Source organism: Periplaneta americana, chromosome 4 (genome assembly GCF_040183065.1).
Source record: "Periplaneta americana isolate PAMFEO1 chromosome 4, P.americana_PAMFEO1_priV1, whole genome shotgun sequence".
Classification (NCBI taxonomy): domain Eukaryota; kingdom Metazoa; phylum Arthropoda; class Insecta; order Blattodea; family Blattidae; genus Periplaneta; species Periplaneta americana.
The window spans coordinates 32,636,803-32,659,829 of NC_091120.1; the positions used below are offsets into that span (position 1 = coordinate 32,636,803).

General features: G+C 35.7%; 1 long non-coding RNA gene across 1 annotated transcript in view; it reads right to left on the reverse strand.

Moving 5' to 3' along the window:
- Nucleotides 1–16,231, reverse strand: part of LOC138697672 (uncharacterized) — an 85,616-nt gene extending 69,385 nt beyond the window's left edge. The window contains exon 1 of the long non-coding RNA XR_011331597.1: nt 15,559–16,231. This is a non-coding gene — a long non-coding RNA (uncharacterized lncRNA). The remainder of the gene's footprint in view (nt 1–15,558) is intronic.
- Nucleotides 16,232–23,027: the final 6,796 nt, after the last annotated feature.

Below are 23,027 nucleotides of genomic sequence, written 5' to 3' on the forward strand. Positions count from 1 at the left end.
GATCGGGTGATCTAGCAGGCCAGGATATTGGACCACCATGCCCAATCTGCAGTACCGGATAATTTGTTACTTTGTTAATTTTTTTGCTTTTGTATGTAGGCCTACAGTTCTATAATAATAATTTGATTTTTATTAACTAATTATGGTTGTTAAAGTATTAAATTATAATTGTGTTACGGCACATGTAAAGTTAAAAGTAAGAGGATAATGCATAGTTTTCAAATAAAAATAATTCACATCCAGTATCGTGAGAACAACTGGCTTCTGACTATTGCTTTCCTATCTCTAATTAGTTTACTTGGTTGTCTTCTATAACTTCTGAAAGTTTGTCGGTTTAATTTAGATTCACCATGTACAATTATCATTGATATATTTATTATTTTCATTGTTAGTACAGAATTTTTAAGTATTAAATTGTTTGTAACATTGCTAGTAGACAGTGTTGTAAGTTTTAAAGTAAACATTTTCATACCGTAATGTACATAATAATTTTAGTGTCCTAGTTTTTAGCTTGAGATATCCTCGGTCCCAGAATTTCATCTGGTAACGCGCACACACACGCACATCGTGCTTATGAAGAAACTAAATACATACGTAATCCCCAAGCATCATAGATGAATATCAATGTATGTCGTTACTAAATTTGGCTTTGTATCCAGTGCATTGCTTTGAAGAAAAAAGGAGCTACGTGGAGAGTTTCTAGAATATTCTTTGTGTGGAAACGAAATGAAATCATTGGCGTGATGGGAGGAATGGAGGTCGCCGGAGAGACATCGTAATTAAACAGCCAACTACCTGGGTAAAGGTGATCGACAAGTGTGCCGTGTGGGCACCAGGACATGTTGCTTGACAGTTCGGGTGGGAAGCAATGAGCGTGATGAATGCACTAATTTGGGCGTGCTTAAGAACTGGCACATGTCAGCACAAAACTGCTTAATATGGTGCTTGTTTATCCCTTTAATTTCCCGGCCGGGAATAGAGTTTTTCACTTCGGGACCTGGAGAACCGAATCTCGAAACTAGACGTCCTAATTTAGTTTCTCCACAAAATTCCTTGAATTTTACAGCCAAATTCCACTATACGCAGTAATTGTTTCCTCCGAAATATCATAAAGTCACTATCCCGTCACTTTACAAAATTATTTTGTTGGTGTTGAAGCGTTAGGATACAACGCTACAAATGTAGAGAACACGGTTTCGATTTCTAATAAGAGGAGTGAGAATTTATTTCTTATCATTGGAAGAGTTGGATGTTAGTTTCTTTTCTTGTGGTTGTTCTGTATTGTCTTTAGTAACTAGACATAAGACAGGCAATGACCACTATCTGAAAAACCTATATTAGCGTCGAGCACAAAATATATAAATTATATATTGCTATTGAACGCCTGGCGCTGTAGTCAGTATGCAAAGCTCTTTCTCTCGCGGATTGTCTCAGTGTTCGGTTTAACGTATATTCGAGTTGTTTCTCACTCTTTGTGGGTCAACGACAAAAGCATACCACATTGAGCCGTGCACGAGTTCCAAGAGCCCTCGCAAGGACGCGATTATCATCGTATAGTCCTATCATTTAATTGATAAAATAATTATTCCCCTCTCACTACATTCAATCATCCATCCATCGATACATTGATTTATTTATCCACGAATCATTGATTAATTGATTCACTGATTGGTTCACTCATTAATTGATTCATTCATTCATCCAGGTATTACAGTTGGGTATCTTCAAGAACAACAACATGCATCGTGAAAGTACAAGCATTATAGCTTGAGTGTACTTTTTCTTTTGTTAATAACATTCTATATCTTCTTAAAATGATTAATGAAATAATAATGCATCAGCTTACAGTAATATACAGTCGCGAAGCTTGAGGTGTTTTTTTGCAAATCTCGTTATAAAACGATCCAAGCGGTTAGCAACTATAAACAATAGACTGTCCATGGTCGACTTTGGACTGTGTCGTATTTCTATCGAGTGCTAGCTCGTTGCGTTTTTCACATTGATGCTTGTGAAATTTTCGTTATTGGTTATAATGAAAATGTTAATGGCTAAAATATAATAATTTGAATAATAATATGGGACAAGGAGGAGACGTTTGTAGTGCTATAAATTGTAGCAACAGTAAGAGAAAGAGGCCAGAGTTATCCTTTTTCCGATTTCCGAAAGATTTAGAAAGGTTCCTGGGTTTCCACAAGAATACTGTGCAGAAACAAAACTGTTAATTTGAAGTTCTTTGTGACTGTTAGAATACATTATATCCTTAAATTTCACTACGAAATGTTTCAGTCTAACCGAAGGGACATTAGATATCGGTTAAAGTTTTGTCACTTAGGCTGCTAAATTTCCAGAGAAATAAAGGTTAGGTCTACTTTTTTTTTCAGAGGATATATTTTTAATTGTAGCGATTAATTTTGTTATTATTTTTATGTGTTATTTTACTAAAGACGTAGAAAAATTAAGTCTGTTTTAATGAAATTTATTGATCACGTTTTATTTTCAATTCTGGTGGGATTATTATTGCGTAGGCCTACTTTTCTCTTCAAAGGATATGTTTTTAATTATAGCTGTTAATTTTGTTGTTATTTTTATTTGTTGCTTTACTAGAGACGTAGAAAAAGTCTGTTACAATAAAATTTATTGATCACGTTTTATTTCCAATTCCGGTGTGATTATTATTGCTTAACCTCATTCCACTTTGTTAACTACGTAAGCCTACACTACAAGTACCGGTACACGTAAGTTACTCCATTAATTCATATTTCCATTATTATTGTTGTAAAGAGAAATGCAAATTAATATTTATTGGTTTCATAGTTAATTATCGCTATAATCTTGAATGAGTGAACCTATTATAGTAAATTTCAGTTCGTTTTGCACAAACAAAAATTATATTAACTTATTTCTTGCAGGTATCTTCGAGTTTATGGTGGAATTTAATATACTTCATTAAAATAATAAATTAACTTTATGCATTTAATATTTCAATAATGGAAGGAAGGTATTAATTTTTCCAAAAGAACACGACAACGAAAGTTTAACATATTTTGTCGGCTGCTAGGAGAGAGATCTGCGATGATGAGGCGATAGTAGCGATCCTAGTGGTGGGCAACTACCCAAGTTTGCATTTTTACTACATATTGAGCTTCGCGACTGTATATAGTAGGCTGTGGTAATATGCTAACAACTACTGTTTTTAGAGGTATGAATTTTGAATTTAAAGCGTAAATGTTATACTAGAATGTATGTACTTATTTGCTCTTTTATTCTTGCATTTTTTACGCACCAGATTTCATATTAAGCATTACACTTATTTCCTTTGTTGTTACTTGTGCCCATTTGTTCATTTAGTAATTATTAGTTATGAAGATAAGTTTATTAAAGTGTCCAATCAATAATATTGTAGACCTTGACAGTATTAGAGAAACGAAAAAGTTTTCTCGTATTAGGCTACTTTCCTCTATTATTATTATTATTATTATTATTATTATTATTATTATTATTATTATTACTATTATCATAATTATTATCACTTTATTTATTTATTATTATGTAGGACATATTCTAAATTATTCGGAAGAAAATATCCTTTTATGAAGACGATACTGTCTCCCAATTACTCAGGTCACGTATGAAAATTTACTCTCCATAAAGAGCTTGTAGTCTTCCGTGACCTACTGACGATTATTAGTAACCAATTGAATACTCAGTCAACCTTTAATTCTATACGGACTAGTATATCTAATAGTTTTGTTTTCCTTATTTCTTAGTTTCAAATGGCCAAGGTTCCTTTACATCTCATAAATTTATGACAAAGTCATACAGACTTTGCTCGCCTCCTGTGACGTCTGAAGGGGCAAGGAAAGATAATGACAGGACATCCGAAGACGATATTTATTGAATATTTATAACGTGCTTCATGAGGTTCAGAAAGCATAGACTACTGAGACCATAACCTCTTGAACTCGGACTATCACTGGTCATAGTTACATAAAGAATTGCAATTTTAGAACTATGTACATAACTGCTTAAAATAGACATTATTTCAATTCTGTTTATCGAGAATAAATAACGAGTAAATAACCAAATATCTTAAGACACAACATTTGAGGAATATTACAAAAACGGATAATGAAAAAGCAATATCAATAAGAAGAAATGGGGTGTTGCATATATTAGGTTGATGCATGAATTCATAGCGTTTTTTGTTCATTACAACACAGCGTTGTTAGGAGAATGTTGATCGTTTGTCATTTGTTATTTGGAGTGTTGTTACAGTCTAGTATATAGTCACGAAGCTTGAGTTGTTGAGGATACTATGAACAATAGACTGTGCCGGTAGTATTTCGCATTGTCTGTGAGGAGGCGATAGTAGCGATCCTAGTGGTTAGCAACTATCTATGGATGCATATTCGCTACGTATTGACCTTCGTGACTGTATATACTAGACTGTGGTGTTGTGTTATGTCTTGAATTTTGCGGATTTTAAGAAAATTTGTGGTATTTGTGGGCTAAAGAAGATGGAGTGTCAAGTGGAAAAAAAAACACTTTCAACATATTCTTCTGTTTGAGTTTAATAAAAGAGCAAAGGCAGCAGAGGCGACTCGAAACATTTGTGTCGTGTATGGGGATAATGCCATTGAAGAAAGCACTGAAAGAAAATGGTTCTGTCGTTTCAACATACAACACCGCATTCAAAAGTTAGTGTCAATTCACAGAGGATGACATTATGCGTCTGTTGGGTAAAGATGGCGTCGTGTGCTACGAATTTCTTCCGAAGAATGTAAACATAACTGCTGGCAATTATTATTGCCACTAATTCAAACGCCTTGCGGCAGCAATTTAAGAAAAACGACCGGGAAAACTGCATCAAGTGATGCTGCAGCACCATAAAGCACGACCGCACTCCGCTAATATGACGAAAGCAGCTATCCAGTTATCCAAGGGCTTGGTTAGAGGTGATTCCACATTACCCATATTCTCCCGACCTGACGACCTAAGATTTCCAACTTTTCCGTTCTCTATACAATAATCTTCAAGGAGACTCCTTTAACGAAGATGCTTTACAAACTTGCCTTGACGACTTCTTTAACTTCAAACCAGCAGATTTCTTCAGACACGAAATGAAAAACTACTCCAGTGTTGGCAGAGATTCATAGATAGAGTGGAACAGGGTAATTTGGGTATAGTGAGGTATTGTAATTTGCGTATAAGTTAACAATTAATTTATTGAATAAAACTTTACCTAACCTTCAAACACATACCAATTTAATATATAGACTACTGTCTATTTCACAATTGCCTATCTTGAAGTGTTAAAAATTTGTGTTGATCACACTGATACTGCCTAGAAAAAAAATGTTTTTTATTTACCAGTCTGTGAAATGACATCACATTTAAAGCAATAATGTTGGGGAACCAGCTGTAATACAGTAATCAAATTCATGCATGTGTACATTACACATCTTTAGAACATATGTTTAATACGTGTAGTAACACATTTGATATATCTTGGCTCCATGATCAATAATGACAACGACGTCAGTCTTGAAATTAAGAGAAGAATATCTATAACAAATTTATTTATTTATTTATTTAAATTCAAATATACAGAATAAAGAAATATAATTACAAAACAAACAAAGAGAAATACAAATAAAATAATACAAGCAATATAAAAAGAACATACAGTAGTATTAACAAAATTTGAGACCGAATGAGCAGCGCTCGTGCCCGGTCGCAGTTCAGATATAATATTAAAATAAAATAATAATAATAATAATAATAAAAATAAATAAGTAAAATAAAATAGGAACTAAAATATAATTACAGCGGCAATGGAATTATATAACATAATATTAACACTAGAGAAGAATAATATCGCACGTGAAAAGTAGGACTAATTTATATTTGCAAATTAAAGAATACAAATATAATATAGGTTGATTAATTCATACACATAGGCTATAACTTTATTTAATCAAATTGAAGATATTAACACGTTTCTAATTTTCTTGTTATATGTTAGTGGGTTACATGTTAGAAGTTCTGGGTGTAATTTAGTTAAAGCATTGTACAACCGAGGGCCAAAATTTATGCTATGCTTTAGACCAGCAGATGTGAGACATTTAAGTTCTACTAATGTTGAATTAATATTTCGTCTTGTGTCATAATTGTGTGTCTGTAATACAAACATATTACGATTTTTATGGTAAAATTTTAACAGCGTATACTTATAAATTTGTTCAATATTAAATACATTAAATTCAGAATAAATTAATTTAGTTGGATAATCGAAACGTTTCTTCAAAAAAATTTTAATTATTCGTTATGTTACTTTGGATTACTGAAATATATTAAATCGAAATTCTTAACCATCTCAGCTAAAATAAGAATATGTAAGACGCTTATTAGGCCGGTGTGGACGTATGCCTCAGAAACTTGGACTATGAACAAACAGGACATCAGAAGACTTAGGCCCAATTGTATAAAACTCCCTGACTAAAGATCAACTTTGATCGAAGATCGAAAAGTAAACCGAGTTCAGACACTTCTTCTATTGTATAAAACTTTTCTGCGATCAAATTACCTTGGTTCAAATGCAATCTAAGTTCACGTGAAAAGGATTTGGCAACATCGCATAAACAGGTGAAATACGTGATGCGCGGACCATGTTATACAGGTTTGTTCAGTGTTGCCAACCTAGCGATTTTAACTCTTTTTCAACAACAATTTCTTTTAACTTTTATATTGCTTAAATAGGGATTTAGTGACCTTTTTAGCACCCCATAGTGACAAAATTTAATCTTTCTTTGTTCATAATGAGAAATCTAGCGACTTTACAACTACTTTTTCGCGACTTTCCGTATTACACTCTGTTGGAGACACTGGTTTTTTTTGCAATGTAAATAATGGCGGACAATAAGAAGAAGGTTGACTGTTCTCCAAGTTGTTATCATGTTATGGTGTTTGATACTGCTAAACATAATAAAGCTTTATAAAACGACAATTTTCGTTTAGTAATACAGTTAATTGAACATTTATGAATGTACCTATCATATCCATTAATAATTAATGGTTGTTATAAACATAATATAATTATAGGTTATGTTATTTGATACTGCTGAACACGATAGAGCCTTATAAAATATAAGAATGTTTGTGTATTAAGGCAAGAAATTGAAAGAAATATATATAAATGTACCTATCATATGTATTAATATTAATAATAATGGATATTTTATTTGCACAATCTGTCACTCGTATATTTCAAACAGAAAAGAAATAACTGAACTTGGATCATCTAACTTAATTGGAGAAATTTCTTCAGTCAAAGTTGACTTTAGTTTGAGACAAATTAATCTCAGATTAGACTTTATACAACACAAAATTCCAAGTTCAGCTGAAACAAGGATCAATTTAACCTCTGATCTAAGATTAAATGGTTTATACAATCGGGCCTTAGTATCTTCGAGAGGAAAATTCTGAGAGCAATTTATGGACCCGTCAAAATAAATAATGAATGGAGAATTAGATATAATAAAGAAATATACGAGCCAAATATTATAACAGTTATTAGAATTGGTCGATTGCAGTGGGCTGCACACCTGGTAAGAATGGACGATACTAGACCCGCTAAAAGAGCCTTTACATCCAGTCCTGGAGGAAGCAGATCCAAAGGAAGACCGAGGAGCAGATGGGAAGATAATGTATACGAAGATGCCAAACTTATTGGTGCACGAATGTGGACAGTCAAGGCCAGAAGTAGAGACGGCTGGAATAAAATACTGAGGAAGGCTAGGACTCTCAATGGGTTGTTGAGCCAATGATGATGATGTAGTAATACATCATTATAGTTTGTTAGTAAACTACAATTTACAAACGTGGGGTAATTTGGGTATAATTCTAGGTTGGTTGGAATTAACCTAATTTTCGTTCCAAATCATGCCACGCACACAAATTATGGATTAGTGAAAGACAAATAAAATCCTAAGTGGTTTCTGTCGCTGATATTAATGCGAGATAAATATTCACAAAATAAACCTTATCAAGAACTTAAGTATTGGCTGAATTTTTTTATTGGGCTCAATTAAAATGTTTAAATGCCTACCTAGCCTCTAAATTCTGTTCTAGGATACATACACTAGCCTATGGTTGAGATAATTTGATTTTATAAGGACTTTAAAGCATGTTGTACTTGAATAATAAACATTATACTCAAATTTCCCCATCCATGAGGCAAATCCAGTATAGTTGAACTTAGGGTTATTATTATGATAAGAAGAGGCCAACACACTTGAAAATTCAATAGAATAATTCTAGATGGGCACAGTGCTAATGTACAAAAAAAAATGGCAAACATTTTATCTTGGTAACAGACTATGGAAATGTAAACTTAAAAAAAGATCGGAATATTTATGATAAGACTTTCCTGTGTTAAACTTTAACGTACCTCGTTTACATGGGTCATCCTCAGAACTGGTCGTTGTTGGTCTTAGCGCCTCTTGTTGTTTCCTGTGAGGGTGCGTTCGTGTGGTATAGTGTAGAGTCAAAGAGTGTGTGTGTTTTGAAGTTGAGTTGTGTGTTGAGAATTTCGTTGGGGGTGTGTTTTTGTGTGTCTATATATTTCATATTGTTCTAGTGTGTTTAGTTTCTGGCTTTTTGGTTGGATGTGTAGTATTTCCATGTTTGTGTTGATGTCTCTGTAGGTGTGGTTAGCATTTGTGATGTGTTTTACATATGTGGAAGTGTTTTGTAATTTTGTTATGACTGTGATGTGTTCTTTGTAACGTGTTTGAAATGATCTGCCTGCCTGTCCTATGTAGAAGTTGTTGCAGGTGTTACATTTGAGTTTGTATACGCCTGTGTGGTTGTATTTGTTTGTGTGTTGAGATGTTTTTGTGGAGTATTATTTGTTCTGTATGTGATGTTATAATTTAATTTCTTGAATGAGGTTGCAATTTTGTGTGTGTTTTTGTTTTCGTATGTTAGTGTGATGTATTTTTTGTGTTCTTGTTTTTGTGTTCTTGTGATTATGTTTTGTCTCACGTATTATGTTGTCTATTATGTTAGGGTTGTATCCTTCTTCTTGTGCTATGTATTTGATTGTATTTAGCTTTTCGTTGTAATCCTGTTGGTTCATTGGTATGTTGAGTAGTCTGTGTACCATTGTTCGGAATGCAGCTTGTTTGTGTTCTGTGTGGTGGTTGCTGCATTCCGAACAATGGTACAGAAAACAGAACAAGTGGCGCCAAAACCAACAACGACCAGTTCTGAGGATGACCCATAAATAGGTCGAAACATGTAAACGAGGTACGTTGAAGTTTAACACAGGAAAGTCTTATCATAAATATTCCGAAGTGATACAGTGTTAAAAGTTGCGTAATCAAGATGTATTAAAAAAGATGTTTTTGTGCGAGATCGTGCGTATTTGCTTGTTTTCCGCACAGAACCAATACGCGGTAAGTGTGAAATACCACATTCAGTATTCCCAACGTAACACACATAACAATTTCCCTCTTCTTACCGCTTAAGCGCGACATTCATTTTACTGCTTTAGGCTTTTAACATATTATTTTTAGAGACGTTTAACATAGTAATAATTATAAACTGGAAACTTACCACTGCAATTTCACATAAATTGCAATGTTAGTTATTGTTTTTAAATATTTGCAAAAATTAAGTAAAGTCTACTACTCCACGAAACTTATTGCAGTCCTGATACAAGTAACATTAAGGAAGCCGTGAAAAAATCAACAAGATTCCAGATGCCGATGTTATTACTGCAATATGTTATATGAATAATATTGTTAAAATATTAAAATTAAAAATAAATCATTACATAACCTTACCGTTTGTTTTAAGTTCGCATTTATAGACTGGGGGGGGGGGGGAAGACACGGCCTTCTGGAGTGTAGTAAACACAGAAAACATTTTATAGCAACAATGTTGAAGAAAGATATTTTGGCTTTCCGAAGTTGCCGTCATTAAACAGAAACCAAGATGGAGATTTCATTGCAACTAATTAGAAATCCGTCTTTCAGGTATGTAATAAACGATCTTCGCACAAAATAATGTACGATACACGAGCGGTATCTTTGTTTTCATGTTCTCGGAAATTAAAAAAGCTCAACTACGTTTCGCTTTTTCAATCTTTTCCTCGAACATGAAAACGTCAACATACCGCTCTTGTAACGTATATTACTATTATACCCAAATTACCGCATTATATTATTGATTACTTTCTTTCTTTTATTAATCTCAATTTGTCAAAGCGAAAGGACGTTACGAAATTTTGCAACACCATAAGAGACTATTTCCTAAACAATCTGAAGTTTTTGCATTAACTACAAACTGTAGTCTTATCTCTCGTCATCCCATACGAAAGCACTCAACTCGATCAAATCTGTGTCATGCAAAAGGAGGGGAGATGTTGCACAACGATGAATCCTTAATGTTGTAGATCTGGAACTGAACCGAGGTTACTCTAAGGCTGCAAGTTGCAGTGCGCTGGGCGACTCCGTAAGGACAGCTTGTTAGCAGACCTACACGGCTTTATTGCCCACTTGATTGGCTATAAACTATCAGAGCATTCCCGTGTTAGAGCCTTCGTATAGATTTACATAGAGATTGCTTTTATATCTCGGTGGAACTCATTTATGGTACAGAAATGTCGCAACCTGTTACCCACTAACATAGAAAAAACACAATCTTCCACATCAGGTACAAAATTCGGTATGTTTGTTGTATTGTTTTCGTAAGTCACACTATAAAATGTACCTAAAAAGGCAATGGTTGCCAACGTTTCACAATTCGCAACCCCAAATTTGGTTTGTCACCGACGTCACAATTTTATAGTTTAACTTCCCACGCTTCTGCACGATGACGAAGTATTTATTGTGCAATAAAGATGAAGGTAGTGTCCAGATCGTTCGGAAACGCTTAAAAGCTTATGACTAATTAAGACGAGAAGCAATGAGACAGCACGAAGTGTAAGAATAGGCCGCGAACACTGCTGCGGTACTGTAGTCCGGGTCTTCTTGCTTTATGCTGTAAAAGTGAAACTTAACCATTTTCCTCCTATTACTACATAAACTGGTGCATGAGAGTGATTTAATACTTGTAAAGATGAATTTTCTTTTGCCAACTTTGTTTCGAATTTCGGTACTGACAAATACTACAACTAGCAGTTATTTTCTAACTGTTATGTTGACAGCATTGTTTGTCTTTGAAAAAGCTATCAACGTTCATTAAACGAATTTACTAGCGAGTGTTGTTTGAAATTTGAACATTAATAAATGACACAGTAACGTTTTTTCTTTCTTTCTATCTTTCTTACTTCCTCCTTTTCTTTCCTTCTCTCTCTTTTACTTTCATCCCCTCTAGTTTCTTCCTTTCTTTCTTGCTTTATCTCTCTTTCTTACTTCCTCTTTTCTTTCCCTCTATCTCTTTTACTTTCTTCCCCTCTATTTTCTTCCTTTATCTCTCTTTCTTACTTCCTCCCTTTCTTTCCTTCTCTCTCTTTTACTTTCATCCCCTCTAGTTTCTTCCTTTCTTTCTTGCTTTATCTCTCTTTCTTACTTCCTCTCTTCTTTCCTTCTCTCTCTTTTTCTTTTTTCCCCTCTATTTTCTTCCTTTCTTTCTTACTTTATCTCTCTTTCTTACTTCCTCTTTTCTTTCCCTCTCTCTCTTTTACTTTCTTCCCCTCTATTTTCTTCCTTTCTTTCTTGCTTTATCTCTCTCTCTTACTTCCTCCTTTTCTTTCCCTCTCTCTCTTTTACTTTCTTCCCCTCTATTTCCTTCCTTTCTTTCTTCCTTTATCTCTATTTCTTACTTCCTCTTTTCTTTCCCTCTCTCTCTTTTACTTTCTTCCCCTCTGTTTTCTTCCTTTATCTCTCTTTCTTACTTCCTCCTTTTCTTTCCTTCTTTCTCTTTTACTTTCTTCCCCTCTATTTTCTTCCTTTCTTTCTTGCTTTATATCTCTTTCTTACTTCCTCCTTTTCTTTCCCTCTCTCTCTCTTTTACTTCCCCTCTATTTTCTTCCTTTCTTTCTTGCTTTATCTCTCTTTCTTACTTCCTCTCTTCTTTCCTTCTCTCTCTTTTTCTTTTTCCCCTCTATTTTCTTCCTTCCTTTCTTGCTTTATCTCTCTTTCTTACTTCCTCTTTTCTTTCCTCCTCTCTCTTTTACTTTTTTCCCCTCTATTTTCTTCCCTTCTTTCTTACTTTATTTCTCTTTCTTATTTCCTCTTTTCTTTCCCTCTCTCTCTTTTACTTTCTTCCCCTCTATTTTCTTCCTTTCTTTCTTGCTTTATCTCTCTTTCTCACTTCCTCTTTTCCTTTCCTCCTCTCTTTTCCTACTTTCTTCCTCTCAAGTTTTCTTTCTTTTCCTCCCTTCTTTCTTTCTTTATCTCCTTTCCTCTCTTCCTTTCCCTCTCCTTTCCTTTCTTTCTCCTCGCTCTTTTTCTCTCTCTTCTTTCTTTTTTCTTTTTCTCTCTTTTGTTTGTTTCGCTCTCTTCTTTTCTTTCCTTCTCTCTTTTTTCTTTCTCTCGCTCTTTTTATTTCTCTTACTTTCTCTTTCTTTCTTTCCCTCTTTTTCATTCACTCTGTCTATGTCTTTATTTCTTTCTATCAGACTTCTACATCAGGAGAATGATTAATCGTACACTACACATCTCACAAATGAGGGTCTCCCTGGTCATCGGGTCGGCATGACGCACAGGGTCACGGCTGAGACATCACAGGACAATATTACAAACACACAGTCCCGTGGACGGAAGATACATTTCTTACATTGCCCACTCCGTGAATCCATTGCCATTGCCGAAAATCGAGTATTGGACCGTTTGATTGAAAAGCGCACACACTATCAACATAACCACAACGGCGGACTGCTATCACTAATCTCACCGACTCTCACTACCACTGATGTTAATATGCCTATGGAGTCTTTAAATAACTGATTACAAATTATCGGCGATTCATATATTCAGGTTGTAGTGGCTCATACCAGCGAATATGGATTATAAAGAATGGATACTTCGCGTCGGTACCTTTGATGTAGCCGGACTGATTTCAATGACCTTCAAGCCAGCTAAAGCGTGAGATTCTGCTTTCTCCCTAGAGTTGGCGCTGACATCACACCAGCTAGCAGTCGACACAGCGGAAATATAACACATATAATTAATACATCTAGGTACATTATGTACTCAAATAAAATAAATTGGATCCATAAACTAATAAATCCGTCATTAACTGTAATGTCTAGACTCTAGAGTTCCTTTATAATGAGAGTTGAGACGTTGACCCCAACAACAATTAAAATATGTAATGATTTGACAGCGCTGAAAATGGAAAAACAAAACTCTTACGAGAAGTAAAACCATATACCTATATTATATTATATACAAATATTAAACGAATTCGATACTTAATTTTATAATGTATTATATTATTTTATAATATAATTTATTATATCTGAAATATAAAATGTTATTATTACAACTAGTTTGTCATTGAGAAATAAGGAAAAGCTGTTAACTTGAATTTATTTGAAGCAAAGCGTTACTGGATTATGCAGTAAGGTAGGCGATGTTTGGATCCTGTGTCTCAATTCTATTCTCAAGTATTATCTTAGCGTATGCTCGATTACACTAACCTCTAGCGCTTGAAAGTGGAAATAAACGCTGGCGCACAGAGAAACAAAACACAGGAAAATTCGCTCAGTGTCCAATCTTTATAATCCCTGTTCGCTGCTCATACCTTCTTAGGGTAGATTTCTTTTTTTTTTTTTATGTTCTGTAGTGCTGCACAAATTCACCAATATTCATTTCAAGTTTTCCTTGCCAGGTGGCGCAATATTTTCTCTGGAACATAATAATGGACGTATCTCATCAGAACTTCGAATGGATACAGATCGGTTTTTCAATCGTATGCCGAAAGGCCGATTCTTTGATTACAGACCGTCACAAACTGTACATGCCTGAGTTGCGGCACTGTATGTAAATTGTAGTATCACGGCATTACATCAGTGGGTTGAAAATATCTGAACAAAATATTGTGAAGACATATCGATGCCTTCCTCCTCTCTACGTGAGTTCAGCTAATATTTTCGGAGCCCAGGCCGGCTTGTTTACCCGTAGCATCCGGTCTTCCACACTGGAACTATTTCTATTGTTTCCCCCTCTAGAACAGACTCGGATTTCATCACACTATTTGATCATCATGCAGGTGGCAATACTGCGAAATGGCTCGTGGGTCTTATTCATTCTTAATGTGAATGTTCAACGACAACCGATCGAACATGATGAACAGTTACAGAATTCATTATAAAAAAAGTACCTTGGTCAAAACAAGAAATAAGGTTTGTAATCTATAACCAATAATTAAAACACATTTCTTAGTATAACTTATGATTTCATTTCTTAAAATGTACTTACTTACTTACTGGCTTTTAAGGAACCCGGAGGTTCATTGCCGCCCTCAAATAAGCCCGCCATTGGTCCCTATCCTGTGCAAGATTAATCCAGTCTCTACCATCATATCCTACCTCCCTCAAATCCATTTTAATATTATCTTCCCATTTACGTCTCGGCCTCCCCAAAGGTCTTTTGCCCTCCGGCCTCCCAACTAACACTCTATATGCATTTCTGGATTCGCCCATACGTGCTACATGTCCTGCCCATCTCAAACGTCTGGATTTTATGGTCCTAATTATGTCAGGTGAAGTTTACAATGCGTGCAGCTCTGCGTTGTGTAACTTTCTCCATTCTCCTGCAACTTCATCCCTCTTAGCCCCAAATATTTTCCTAAGAACCTTATTCTCAAACACCCTTAATCTCTGTTCCTCTCTCAAAGTGAGAGTCCAAGTTTCACAACCATACAGAACAACCGGTAATATAAATTCCTTAAAATGTATCAGAATTATTTCTCTTAAAATTCTTTACTCTAGAACAGTGGTCGTCAGCACTCGCTGAAATGGGTAAAGGGTAAGCGGAGCCGTCCCGTGTGCTCAATCGTGCAGCAGAAAGGGGTAGAGAGCATATCCGCTAACAGCTACGATTGTACCATAGTGCAGTGTGTTCTCCGCGGGTAAGAAACGCTAGCCCCAGGGTGCTCTGTGCTGGTGACCGCTGCTCTAGAATGACGGAATATTGGTTTCCTTCGTATACCGTATGCAAATATTGTCACACATAATAAATTTATACGAAAATAAACAAATTTATATAAACATAAATTCATACACACATCTCTCTCCATACATTTCCCCATACACATACTGTATTCACACACTCAACCTGATAGACATAAGCCCACACTGTATACACACCACTCCCATACATACATATACATATACACACATACACACACACACACCCTCATACATACATATGTCAGTGAAGTGTGTTTTTGTCAGTGAAATTTTATAGTCTATAGTGGCAGTGCAAAGTATTTGAACAGTGAAATGTTTTTGAAGTGTTAGTGAAATCAGGATAGAATAAGTGCAGTGAGTGAGTTAACAGCGAAATAAGTGTAGTGCTGAAAGGTACTTGTGCAGGTATGCACAGTGGCGGTGCGTCAATAAGAGCACAAGAGCACGTGAACACCTTGTTTCCATTAATGCACGACTAGTTTTATTATTTGATACCGTATTGACGTAGTGGGGATGTATAATATCAGAATCGAGTATTTTAAACTTCCCGCATCTTGCATAAACTTCTTATGTAAACTTGGCAACATCCGTTCACGTAAAAGCCGTGCTCTTTTCGAGTTGGTTGCAGGAATTTCACGCATGCGCGGGAGAAAATTGTCTTTAGCTGGCCGCTTATGACTCGTCAAGAGCACAAAGCGTTAAGTGAACATGATGAGTATCTATCCTACAGATGTCAGGTCCATCGATGCCTATCGTTCACGTGCTATATCTCGAGGAGGAAATTTAATAGCCTGTAGATGTCAGCATCTGACTGTAGGAACGTTTACTTACGTGGATGTGTGTACAGTGCTGCTACGAGAGTGTAGTTTGTGAATTACTATACTTCAGTGTCGGCATAATAGCATAGTTTGGCTTTCAAACACGTGCTGGCTGACTGTGGTGGTGGTATGAATTTAAGTATCTGTATCGCAGTGTATAATATTTAAGAATAATATTTACTGGCATGTATTTATAGTAATCTATGCGAGTGGGATTACAGTACTGGTATAGGCTATAGTGTATCAGTGTGTTGTGAATTATTACTGAACACACGCGTTTGTAAATAACGAGACTGTGGTATGTATTCATTTTTTACAAACGTAAACAATGAACTCTGTTCAAGTAATTTTGAACAGTAAAGAACTGGGTAAACTGGCTTACCAAGAAAAATTGGAAATAAAAAGACTGAGTTTCATTATCATTATTATTATTATTATTATTATTATTATTATTATTACATGTTGTTTTGAATTTATATACGGTTTTTTTTTCGATAGTGAAACATCGGAATCATGACATTTCATATTAGACTAAACGTACGATTTCAAATTCTCTTTGATTTTGGAACCACAAAATTGTGAACACACACAATATTTTATCACGAGCCATCACTGGGTATGGACATATCGTACTCGTGGGTTTTAGTTCGAACTTAGGTCCTTAAGATATAAATTAGATTTACTTTAAATGTTATTTTAAGTGGTCGTGCTTCATTTAATTTAGGTTGCTCCTTGTTACTATTATTATTATTATTATTATTATTATTATTATTATTGTTGTTGTTATTATTATTATTATTATTATTACTACTACTACTATTAATTACTATTAGAGTTAATTATTATTATTATTAGTATTATTAATTTATTATTAATTGTATTTTTATTAGTTGTGTTTATTATTAATTGTCATTATTGAGTGTAATTAGTTACCACTGCCACCTGGTATATACTTATTTGCAGTGTGAATAAATACACACATACACACGTACATATATACACACACACACACCCTCATATAAATACACACGCAATACAATACATACATACCTACCTATTCAAATCACTTTTTCGTTACCAAAAATACTGAATTCTTGTATTCACATGAGAAACTAAAAGTGAGTTTTTGTAGTACCACAATTTTTGTCTGTATACTTGGAATAACGAAAAAGTATAATTATTAAGAGTTGTGGATATGTTTAGGAAACTTTGCTAGTGAACATCGGTTGTCGGAATGAAGGTCTAATAAACACGAAGCCAATCAAGAACAGCTACAGTCTTACGAACTGGAATCTGCTTCACATCGCATCAAACAAGTACAAAGCAAGCCATTGCTCTGTCCAGACTGGTATTGTCTCGTCTAATACACATCCCGTAAATGTGACGTTTAGTGAAGTTTTACATAACTGGTTTGTGTCTGCGGTGAAGATAAATTACAAGCAAGTCACAGAGCCAATCTGCCGACGCAAGCTGGATCTCTGTGTAGCTTATACTTAGGCTCACTATCATACGACTGCTACTCTAATATTGACCAAGGAGTACATAGCCTAGTATTTGATTTAATAACGCTTTCGATCGCAGAGGTTATTCAGAGTCGAAATTCAATGTGGGCGAGAAATAGCTGCAATCTTCCCTATTTTCTGCCTTCCTCTTAGTCTTTGTATATGATCCATATCTCTTCATGTTGTACGTCATCAGATATCTTCTGCTGGTTCCGAAATTTTCTCCCGTTCACCATTCCTTCCAACGCGTCCTTCAGTAGGCAATGTCTTTTTAATTAATATTAGAGGAGAAAAATTCGCTCCGGCGCCGGGGATCGGACCCGGGTCCTTGATTCTACGTACCAAGCGCTCTGACCACTGAGCTTTTCCTCCTCAAATATTAATTGTCAATCAATTACAGAGATTATTCTGTAGAACAAATTAATAAATCTTTAGGCCCTAATATTCTTATAGCTAGCAGTGCATATTCTCTACAGATTACTGTGCATTGAACTGCGGAATCCCGGCCAAATAAGTTACTCAGCTGAGTGCGCCCCTTGCATGATGGCAGATGACTTGGACACAAAACGTCAAAATATATGCCTAGCTTGGAGTCAGGCCAAAAGGGAAACACTGAAGGAGGAAGATTCGATCCGGTGCTGTGGATTGAATTCGGCGTAGCTCAGTGGTCAGAGCGCTTGATACATAGAAACAAGGACCCAGGTTCGATCCCCGGCGCCGGAGCCAATTTTTCTCCTCAAATATTAATTGTCAATTAATTACAGAGATTATTCTGTAGGACAAATTAATAAATCTTTAATATCTTTCTAACCAGTGATCCAACTAGTTTCTTTTTCTTTTCTTCGTTATTCTTTCTTCAGCCAAACTTTCTTCATTTCTTATTCTGTCAGTCCATTTCACACGCTCCATTCTTCTCCACATCCACATTTCAAATGCTTGTAAGCGTTTTTCTTCACTTCGTCGTAGTACCCATGTTTAGTGTAAGCGTGCTTATTTTAATCAAATAACATCGACTTATAACCTATTTTCCGTATAAGGAAATGATACAATTCGAGAAAATCTCCCACGTGTTTAACAAAATGTGATGACGCATTTAAGGCGTATTACTTCTCTTCGGTCTGTAGGAGTCGCTAGAGAAGTTGCAGCAAATGCGAAGGCTGCGGATATTCGTTCATATTGCCCAAATTCCGCTGGATGGATCTTGATACCAGAGGGTCAATGTGAAAGTTTGATACCCTCGCGAGCGACTTTAATGGGCAAGGATGCGTGGGCCCTGGCTAGGTTTTTATTTAGGCGGGTCCCTACTCGCCCTCATTGTTTATAACCCTTGCCATCACTAAGTTATTACAGTATTAAACTCATCTCAAGCACATGAAATTTAAAGTCACGAAGAAGTTTTCTACGCGCAGTTTTCCATCTTGTTAGTTACATCATCTCCGGCTTCGTTAACTTAGATTCTTTTGGATTTTGACTTGCTAGTACAGGAAAATATGTGTATGCCATTTAGTACGACTTTGCTAATCAACATTTTATGTCTTGTAACCCACATGTATTCTCCTATTAGTATATTAACTGTATAATATATCTCAAGTGAATTAATCGTAGAATTTATCTTAGGTCTTATAAATTGTGCGTGTGTGTGTGTGAGTGTGTGTATATTCCCCTTGTGTTATGTAACTGATTTTGATTATGTGTAATTTTCTACTTTATTTTATATATTATGTAACCGATCTTGATTATTTGTAATTTTATATTATGTAACTGATCTTGACTATTTGTAATTATCTACTATATTTTATGTAATTTCTAAGGTATCTTCTTTTGTGTTGTTTTGTAATCTAATTTTTTATTTCATGCATATTATTGAAACCTGGTTGAGTGGAAGAGAAGGCCTCATGGCCTTAACTCTGTCAGGCAAAATAAACCTACTACTACTACTACTACTAAGTTTGAAAACCTGTTGTATACTGTGCGGGATGCCACCGCCAGATTGCGTCTGTATGCATTGGTGGCTAGTTGACAGCATGTACAAAAGTTAGTATGCTAGAGGCTGTGCTCTAAGATTGATGTAAGTAAAGTTGAACAGTGAAAATTGCAGTTTTTCGTGACAGAAATGCTCGTCAGTGCCATTCTGAGCTACGAGAAGCATTGTGTGACAGTGTGTTGGAACATCCTCCCTACTCGCCTGATCTCAGTCCATGCTACTTTAATCTCATTCCGCAATTGAAGAAGCCGCTGCGTGGGAAGCAGTTTGCAAACAGGGAGGACATCTTAACAGCGTTTCGACGAGAGGTTGTTCACACAGACGTATCGCACACAGCCCATGGTATTCAACGCCTGCATCATCGTTGGCAAAGACGTGTGGAAGCCTAGGGCGATTATTGTGAAGAGTGTTAGCTGTGAGTAATGTACAGTAGTGGCAAAAAAAACCGGACTGACCCTTGTAGCTGATTTCAGAACCGTGTTCACAGTGACAGCACGATAGACTGGTAACTAAGACTTTTGTGGTTCGAATCCTGCCTGGGAAGGAAACTTTTTTTTTGTTCCTTATTCAAATTTATTTCCAGTACTTTTCGATTGTAGCTATATTATACTACTTAATTAGCTTATTATTCCCAGAACATGAATTTTACCAGCTTATTTTTTCATGGCTTTCGAAATGAGCTACGTCAGCAGTCGAAACTACGACAACAATTCCAATAGATTATTCGCTATCTTGTGAATGCTGACTTGGCATACGCAGTGGCTCATTTCGGGGACTTCGATTATTCCGTCGGTCCGGTTTTTTTGGCACTACTGTAGGTACTTTGTTTCCTTTTGTGCATAATAAAACAATGATTTCTATTTACGCATCTTTCAATTTCCCTTATTCATTGCCGGACCCAATTTGGTACTAGCATTGCGAAGCACATTCCAGTGACCTTCAATCGCACATAGTGAATTTCTATTCCTACAGCGTTATTGACGGATATAATATGGTTGCCATGACTTATATTTAGATGAAAGGAATCCTCTTCAAGCTTCATCCTATTGGCATGTTGTATACGAAATACTGTTAACCTAGTTCCTCGCCTCCAAGTTGTAATGGATTTATAGAAGTATCTGAAACCATATTTTTCAGATTCCCTGCAGTTTGACAGGCCCACAGAGATATCTACGCGTATTTCGAAGCAGTAAGCTTTGATGAGAAATGGCAGTCGGTAATTCTTCTCGAATCCTCTTTATTCAAATGTAGTTTTCTCATGTGTTGTAAATTTACGATAGAGGATTTCTGAAGTTACTTCTCTTTCAGAGAAAGTCAATGTTGAGCATTAATAATATGCCCTTAAAGCAGGCATATTCAGCACGTGATTTTAGATACATATGCGTTGAATGTGATAGATAACCATTGTCTGTTAAAAGTTATTATAACTTTCGTCAAATATATTTACATCACAAGATCAAGAAATGTTTCAATATTAACATTATGATAATCCAAACCTTACAACAATCTAAAAGTTTACAGAACAATTCAGACTGAATAAGAAATCAAGCTGTGTTGGAAAGAGTGGGTGAAGAAATAATGATGCTGATGCCGATCAGGAAAAAAAAAAAAAGGAATTGGCAGGGTTACTGGTTGAGAAGAAATTTTCTTCTGAAGGATGCACTGGAAGGAATGGTGAACGGGAGAAGAGTTCGGTGCAGAAGAAGATATCAGATGATAGACAAAGAGGAAGGCAGAAAATAGAATGCTGGATTTGCAGTGAAAGACCTGCTCTTGGTCGGAACACTATGAATGAATGAAAAGTATTATGATAATATATGTTTGAAACTGCCATACTGGAAGGTATGGTGAACGGGAGAAGAATTCGGGGCAGAAGAAAATATAAGATTATAGACGACAGTAAAATATATGGACCGTATGCGGAGACAAAGAGGAAGGCGGAAAATAACGAAGATTAGGGAATGCTAGGTTTGCAGTGAAAGACCTGTCATTTGACAGAACAGTATGTATGTATGTATGTATGTATGTATGTATGTATGTATGTATGTATGTATGTATGTATGTATGTATGTATGTATGTATGTATGTATGTATGACAATATTCGTCCATAGACAAGATTCATTTACGTGACATTAAAAGTGCACCTTCAACCATGCGTTTTAAACTCCCTTTCTTTCTTGTGATTATGTCTATCAATGCTAAGTGTGCGTGGATAACTTTTAGAACGCGAGTTTTAAATCTTCACGGATGTGTTAAGAAATGTTTTATGTTTATATTTGTATTAGTGTTTTATTCCATGTATTGTGGGTCCCTATCACCACGGCATGGCGCGTCCTCAGGTTGCGGATCGAGGAGACGGCCTCCAGAATGTGAATGCATTGAATAAGCAGTCGCGGACAGCTGATGAGGGGTGGTCCTCCAGCTTGGGGGTTGGGCGAAGGGCTAACATCCCATCACCGTAAAAAAAACAGCTTGTTACGAAACCTTCAAATAAGCCTCGGAATGGGACTGATTCTCTGGCACGACCACAGCAAATTGGAAGGCCAGAGGGAAAAAGACCTTTGGGGAGGCCGAGACATGGATGGGAAGATAATATTAAAATGGATTTGAGGGAGGTGGGATATGATGATAGAGACTGGATTGATCTTGCTTAGGATAGGGACCTATGGCGGGCTTATGTGAGGGCGGCAATGAACCTCCGGGTTCCTTAAAAGCCAGTAAGTAAGTATTAGTGTTTTATTAGCAATAAATTTATCTACTGTTTTTTTTAACTTAGTTGGTTATTTTACGACGCTTCATCAACATCTTAGGTTATTTAGCAACTGAATGAGATGAAGGTGATAATGCCGGTAAAATAAGTCAGGGTCCAGCACCGAAAGTTACCCAAAATTTGCTCTTAATGGGTTGAGAGGAAACCCCGGAAAAACCTCAACTAGGTAACCTGTCCCGACAGGGAATCGAACCCGGCCCACCTGGTTTCCCGGCCAGACGCGCTAATCGCTACTCCACAAGTGTGGATTATCTACTGTTACGTGTAAATACATCTAAATGTACGTATGTATAAACATTATCAGCTTTCTGACCCGTTCAGTTTCGACTATTGTAAAGATTTTGAATAAACACTACCGTAGTTTCCCCTAACTATGGTCCACATTTGTCACATTTTTCTTTCTATATTCAATACTATTCATCCAGATTAAGTGAAATTTTGGCTTCGGACTCTTGTAAGTGTATATTAAATAAATATTGACATATATGTTTGAAATTATTTAATTACAAGTGTTGAAAAAATAATAAGCATTGGTACATATTTGTATTCTGAGTTGCCCAACTATGGTCCACTCATATATTCATGCTTGAAAGCATGAATGGACTATAGCTGGAGCTGTAATTATTCGTAAATCAATACATTGAGTTTCTAATTTAAGGGTAGAAACAATCTAGCAAGAAATATTAAAAATAAATGAAAAGTACATGGAGTCTTTTTATTAGCACACATTGCATAAACACACAATAAACAAGTGAAATCTGAAAGTCATTTTCCCGCAATAATGAACAACTACACACACCGGTAAAA